The sequence below is a fragment of the Symsagittifera roscoffensis genome, unplaced genomic scaffold (genome assembly GCF_963678635.1).
Source record: "Symsagittifera roscoffensis unplaced genomic scaffold, txSymRosc1.1 SCAFFOLD_422, whole genome shotgun sequence".
Lineage (NCBI taxonomy): Eukaryota > Metazoa > Xenacoelomorpha > Acoela > Convolutidae > Symsagittifera > Symsagittifera roscoffensis.
In genome coordinates this window covers 25,001-32,500 of record NW_026970954.1, presented here as the reverse complement: position 1 = coordinate 32,500, position 7,500 = coordinate 25,001, and positions in this window count along the sequence as shown.

The window sequence follows — 7,500 nt, the reverse complement described above, 5'->3', positions numbered from 1 at the left end:
GCCTACTTCTGCCTGGTCTTCATTCCAATTAAAGACACTGACCGATCAGAAAGCAAGTAGGTACTAACTAACGCTAGTACCTAGAAGAACTGCTTTAGGAGTTAACTATCAGCAGTAGCAGTCGGTCTGAGCTCTTTCACGAGCTAAAAGCTGGGCAGTGTTAAAGAGATGAACCAGTGAAGAGAAGGAAGAAAAGATTGAATAAGCACCAGTAACAATGTTACTACACCTAGCTTTTTTTTTTTTTTTTTTTTTTTTTTTAACTCTTTTGTGCCAGTAATACTCATTTAGGAGTCAAATTTTGTCAATATGCTTGATGGTCAGCTGCATGAAAAAGATGGGAGCTGTGCGACCAGTGGTTCAAAAGTTATGACCCGAGCCGTAAACAAGCTCAAAATGAGGTCCAAAACTGACGAAGTTGCTTCAGTTGGCTTGAAAGTTAACAAAGCTTGCTCGTAGAGCTTCCGGGATAAGCCCATTCGCTTCCTCGTGAAAAATAGGTCTTAGAACCACCTTAGATGAGCTTGCGCGACCCTTGGTTGAGCTGCAGGAGCGACTGATCGAAGCGGAAGACCCCTATTTTGAGCTGAAAAATGGGGGTCTCAGGGCTCTAAAACGCTTGTTTGAGCTTGAAAGAGTGCTCGCACAGCTCACTTTTAATTTTAGCGAAGTTAGATATGCTTGATGGTCAGCTGCATGAAAAAGATGGGAGCTGTGCGACCAGTGGTTCAAAAGTTATGACCCGAGCCGTAAACTCTGTAATTCGATTTTTCAGCTCGAAATTGCAGAAAAACAGCTGTTTAGGCATGAAGGAGTGCTCGCACAGCTAACTTTCAATTTTAGCGTAGAGAGCTCTGTGTGAGGGCTAGTTGGTGTAGAAAGCTCAGTCCAATCGGACCAGTGGTGTAAAAGTTATAGCGCTTTGGCTGAACTGCAATTTTGAGCTCAAAAAGTGACGAAGTTTAGAAGAATGAAATTTCGGGCAACAAAAAATTGTTCAATTTTAATATAATTATAACCGCTGGAAAGCCCTTGAGCATAGCTTTCTAATGGTATATTACAATTTTTTTTACTAAAATTAGTTTAGGTTCCAGCTCGAGTTAAAAATTGACTTTTGCTATTTTTTCAAAAAAAAAAAAAAATTTCACTTCAGTCTCTTGCATTTTTGGTCAACAAAAAATTGTGCGATTCACTTCGGGTAAAAAGCGTTGGAAAGTACATGGGCAGGGCTTTCCGGGCGTGTTTTCAAAAGTTATTTTGAGCAAAAATTGAGCAAATGGTGAGCATTTGAAAAAAAAAAATTTTTCCCCAGAAATACTCATTTAGGAGATTTCTGTGTATTATAGGGGGAGGGTAGTAGCGAGAATTTTCAAAAAAATTTTGAAAAATTTCAAAATTTTTGAAAAATTTCAAAATTTTTGAAAATTTTTTTTTTACTTCCTAACCTCAAAAGCGTATCAGAAAGGCGTAATTTGATGAGACTTGACCACTGGTAAAGTATCATCGCTCGATTTCGCCTCAGTAAGGAGAACCATCCAAGGTTCGAAAAGAACGAAGGTCAGATAGTTTATAACTAGAAAGCAGAACCAAAACTGCCTTAAAGGCTTTGTGTAGTTGAGCAAAGTCTCTTCTCGAGAAGGCTAAGAAAAGCTTGAAAGTGAAGCAATCAGTCGTTGAGCTGTTTGTGAAAAGAAGGATTGGCTTTAGCTAAGGTGCTTCTAAGTACTGCGCATAACTATGAACCGGTGTAAACCAAATCATGCTTGGTGGCTCTTGCATGAGACTGGACTTGGTGCCCCAGTCAAAGTAGCTTGCTTATAGGTATGGTTGGATATGGTTAGCCGTATCAGCACCAGAGGTGCAACAACCGTGCTGTTTAACTAAGTGAGCTGTCGAGTTGAAGTCGTCTTGGTCTCAAAGAAACGTGCTTGGTGGCGCTTGCATAAGCCTGGACTTGGTGCCCCAGGAAAGACTTACTTATAGGTGTAGTTGGATATGGTTTACCGTATCAGTACCAATGGTGCACAACTATGCTGTTTAACTGAGTTAGTCAGAGGACGGCGTTTCCTAAGTCCTCTAGAGTCCAAGATTGCTTTAGCTCGTGAAGGTTCTAATCATGCTTGATGGCTCTTGCATGAGACTGAACTTGGTGCCCCAGTCAAAGTAGCTTGCTTATAGGTATGGTTGGATATGGTTAGCCGTATCAGCACCAGAGGTGCAACAACCGTGCTGTTTAACTAAGTGAGCTGTCGAGATGAAGTCGTCTTGGTCTCAAAGAAACGTGCTTGGTGGCGCTTGCATAAGCCTGGACTTGGTGCCCCAGGAAAGACTTACTTATAGGTGTAGTTGGATATGGTTTACCGTATCAGTACCAATGGTGCACAACTATGCTGTTTAACTGAGTTAGTCAGAGGACGGCCTTTCCTAAGTCCTCTAGAGTCCAAGACTTCTTTAGCTCGTGAAGGTTTAAAATGCTGATAGTAGTAGTTTGTGCGTGGGAAAGGTTGACCTTAGTGTGCCTTTCTGGAAAGGTAGCAGCTTGCAAATCAGGGTTCGGTTTGAAAAAGCTAGCTTCCGAAGTACTTTAAACTGATTGATCCTGTCAGTTGCCATATGCTTGTCTGAAAGACTAAGCCATGCATGTGTAAGTGAAACTTGCAAAAGTGAAACCGCGAATGGCTCATTAAATCAGTTACTATCTAAAAGTTGAGTTACCTGTCAGATGAATAACTGCGTTAACCCTGCAGCTAATGCATGCAGATTGCGTGACTCCGGTCGCGAACTTTTACAAGAATTCACCGAGCGACCTGCTAAGTACGGGCGCATACCGGATGAATCCAAAGTAACTGAAAGATCCCAGATGGCTTAGGCCGGGGGACGCAGCTTCCGAATTTCTGAGCTATCAACCTATGATGGTAGTGTAACGGACTACCATGGTTGTGACGGCTAACGGGGAATCAGGGTTCGATTCCGGAGAGGGAGCCTTAGAAACGGCTACCACATCCAAGGAAGGCAGCAGGCACGCAAATTACCCACTCTCCGCACGAGGAGGTAGTGACGAGAAATAATGATATGAGCCTTAATGGTTTGTAATCAGAATGGAAAGGATGCAAAAGCTCCTTTGATGATCGAGTAGAGGGCAAGTCTGGTGCCAGCAGCCGCGGTAATACCAGCCTCTACAAGCGTATGCAAAAGTTGCTGCGTTTAAAAAGCTCATAGTTGGATCTGTTTGAGTATAACGGTAACATGGTGGTTAGTTAACGCTTTCCACTCGTTACGCTCATCCTTCGCATCGAAGAAATACCTTGCACTTAAATGTGACGAGGTGTGGAAACGGTGTTTTCACTTTGAGAAAATTAGAGTGTTCAAAGCATCCTTTGGGATTGAATAATCAAGCATGGAATAATGGAGAATGACCCGCGTTTTACTGATGCCGGTGGCTAAAGTGCGGTAATGATTGAAAGGAACAGCCGGGGGCATTTGTATTGCTACGTTAGAGGTGAAATTCTTGGATCGTGGCAAGACAAACTACTGCGAAAGCATTTGCCAAGAATGTTTTCATTAATCAAGAACGAAAGTTAGAGTATTGAAGAGGATTAGATACCCTCGTAATTCTAACCATAAACTATACCAACTTACGATTTGTCAAAGTCTCTTCTGACTTGGCAAGAAATTAACCGGGAAACCAAAGTTTATTGGTTCCGGGGGAAGTATGGTTGCAAAATCGAAACTTAAAGGAATTGACGGAAGGGCACCACCAGGAGTGGAGCCTGCGGCTTAATTTGACTCAACACGGGAAATCTCACCAGGTCCAGACATCTTAAGGATTGACAGATTGATGATCTTTCATGATTATATGGGCGGTGGTGCATGGCCGTTCTTAGTTAGTGGAGTGATCTGTCTGGTTAATTCCGATAACGAACGAGATCTTGATCATCTAAATAGTGCCATTCTCGTTAGAGTATTGGTTACTTCTTAGAGGTACTATGTGCAATTAAATAGCACAAGTGAAGTGAGGCTATAACAGGTCTGTGATGCCCTTAGATGTCCTGGACTGCACGCGCGCTACACTGGTGAATTTAAATTGAGGGATAACCTTGGCCTATATGGTCCGGGTAATCACCTAAAATTCATGAGCGTGAAGGGGATCGAATGTTGTAACTTGCATTCGTGAACCAGGAATTCCTAGTACTCGGTAGTCAACAACTACTGGGGATTACGTCCCTGCCCTTTGTACACACCGCCCGTCGCTACTACTGATTGGATGTTTAAGCAAGAATTGCGGAAGCCCGTCGCTGAGACTTCGGTCCTGGCAATAGGTGGAAGCGGATCGAGCTTAATTGTCTAGAGGAAGTAAAAGTCGTAACAAGGTTTCCGTAGGGGAACCTGCGGAAGGATCAGTGACTAATGCCACTGTTTGAGCGAAGAGCCGGTCAGCTCATTAAATATGACCCGGTACGCAGTAGATCTTTTTGGAGATTTTGCTGAAAGGTGGTGGTGCATAATCAAGAAAGAGTCGGTGGTGCATGAGTGTAAGAGAGACGGTGGTGCATGAGACTGGGGATTGGCTCCCAGTCAAAGTAGCTTGCTCGGTGGTTGATGATAGCAAGAAAGAGTCGGTGGTGCATGAGAGTAAGAGAGACGGTGGTGCATGAGACTGGGGATTGGCTCCCAGTTAAAGTAGCTTGCTCGGTGGTTGATAATAGCAAGGAAGAGTCGGTGGTGCATGTGAGTAAGAGAGACGGTGGTGCATGAGACTGGGGATTGGCTCCCAGTTAAAGTAGCTTGCTCGGTGGTTGATAATAGCAAGGAAGAGTCGGTGGTGCATGATAGCATGATGTTCCTTCATGGTTCATCTAAGAGTTGGTCTAGCTAAGGTTAGATTGGCTCAAGGTAGTCCTTAATGGATCACCTTAGATTCCCGAAAGATAATTCAAAGAGAGTTGACCTGATGCAAGTTAGGTTAACTCAAGGTGATCCTTGTTGGTGATCCTTAGTATGATGGTGGTGCATTAGCAAGAAAAACGGTGGTGCATGATAGCTTGAGACTGGGGATGGGCTCCCAGTCAAAGTAGCTTGCTCGGTGTGGATGATAGCAAGTGAGAGTCAGTGGTGCATTATAGCAAGAGAGAAGGTAGCCAAATGTCTCGTCATTGTTGACGCCAAAATCAGGTAGCCAAATGCCTCGTCATTTTTGACGCCAAAAGCAGGTAGCCAAATGCCTCGTCATTTTTGACGCCAAAAGCAGGTAGCCAAATGCCTCGTCATTGTTGACGCCAAAAGCAGGTAGCCAAATGCCTCGTCATTGTTGACGCCAAAAGGAAGTCGCTCAAACTTGGGTATTCTGTTGATCAAAAAGCTGTTTAGATGGTAGCTTAGGAGTAACTTCTCCTAGATAAGCTTGTTTGTTGGTCGTTTAAACAGTGTACGATTTTCAGTTTGCTTTCGTTAGAGAAAGACTGAGGAAAGCGAAGGCCCGAATGCTTAAGAACAGGGTGATCTATGCTTGGGTAATCACACTTAGTACGAGAGGAACAGTGTGTTCAGTTCCCTGGTTTCAAGCGTCTGCCTGAGAAGGCGGATGCGAAGCTACAATTGATGACCTAAAGCGTAGATTGAATTGCTCTATCTGCATCATGAAAATTGCCTTTAATGGTTTAAATTGGCAGTATCAAGTATATTGATGCTGTTGACCCCGATGTCAGATAGGAATGCAATCCCCCATTGATGATGGGAGGTCGCTCGAACTTGGGTATTCTGTTGATCAAAGAGCTGTTTAGATGTAGTACCGGTGTGATACATGTGATTGCATTGAGAGAGCGTTTAAACAGTGTTCGATCTTCAGTTTGCCTTCGTAAGAGTAAGACTGAGAAAAGCGAGGGCCCAAACGCTCAAAAACAGGGTGATCTATGCTTGGGTAACACTTAGTACGAGAGGAACAGTGTGTTCAGTTCCCTGGTTTCAAGCGTCTGCCTGAGAAGGCGGATGCGAAGCTACAATTGATGACCTAAAGCGTAGATTGAATTGCTCTATCTGCATCATGAAAATTGCCTTTAATGGTTTAAATTGGCAGTATCAAGTATATTGATGCTGTTGACCCCGATGTCAGATAGGAATGCAATCCCCCATTGATGATGGGAGGTCACTCAAACTTGGGTATTCTGTTGATCAAAGAGCTGTTCAGATGTAGTACCGGTGTGATACATGTGATTGCATTGAGAGCGCGTTTAAACAGTGTTCGATCTTCAGTTTGCCGTTGTAAGAGAAAGACTGAGGAAAGCGAAGGCCCAAATGCTTAAGAACAGGGTGGTCCAGACAGCTCAAAGTCCGACTGCGGTTGGCTTTGTTCTAATCGAGTGAACACTTACTTTTGGAGAAATCCGATCGTAGGAGTGATCAGTCTTCGGATTGATCCGGTTCTTTTACTGGTGTATCTGTCAGATCCTTAGGGACTGGATAGAACACTTAAGCAAGTCGCTCGAACTTGGGTATTCTGTTGATCAAAGAGCTGTTCAGATGTAGTACCGGTGTGATACATGTGATTGCATTGAGAGCGCGTTTAAACAGTGTTCGATCTTCAGTTTGCCGTTGTAAGAGAAAGACTGAGGAAAGCGAAGGCCCAAATGCTTACGAACAGGGTGGTCCAGACAGCTCAAAGTCCGACTGCGGTTGGCTTTGTTCTAATCGAGTGAACACTTACTTTTGGAGAAATCCGATCGTAGGAGTGATCAGTCTTCGGATTGATCCGGTTCTTTTACTGGTGTATCTGTCAGATCCTTAGGGACTGGATAGAACACTTAAGCAAGTCGCTCGAACTTGGGTATTCTGTTGATCAAAGAGCTGTTCAGATGTAGTACCGGTGTGATACATGTGATTGCATTGAGAGCGCGTTTAAACAGTGTTCGATCTTCAGTTTGCCGTTGTAAGAGAAAGACTGAGGAAAGCGAAGGCCCAAATGCTTAAGAACAGGGTGGTCCAGACAGCTCAAAGTCCGACTGCGGTTGGCTTTGTTCTAATCGAGTGAACACTTACTTTTGGAGAAATCCGATCGTAGGAGTGATCAGTCTTCGGATTGATCCGGTTCTTTTACTGGTGTATCTGTCAGATCCTTAGGGACTGGATAGAACACTTAAGCAAGTCGCTCGAACTTGGGTATTCTGTTGATCAAAGAGCTGTTCAGATGTAGTACCGGTGTGATACATGTGATTGCATTGAGAGCGCGTTTAAACAGTGTTCGATCTTCAGTTTGCCGTTGTAAGAGAAAGACTGAGGAAAGCGAAGGCCCAAATGCTTAAGAACAGGGTGGTCCAGACAGCTCAAAGTCCGACTGCGGTTGGCTTTGTTCTAATCGAGTGAACACTTACTTTTGGAGAAATCCGATCGTAGGAGTGATCAGTCTTCGGATTGATCCGGTTCTTTTACTGGTGTATCTGTCAGATCCTTAGGGACTGGATAGAACACTTAAGCAAGTCGCTCGAACTTGGGTATTCTGTTGATCAA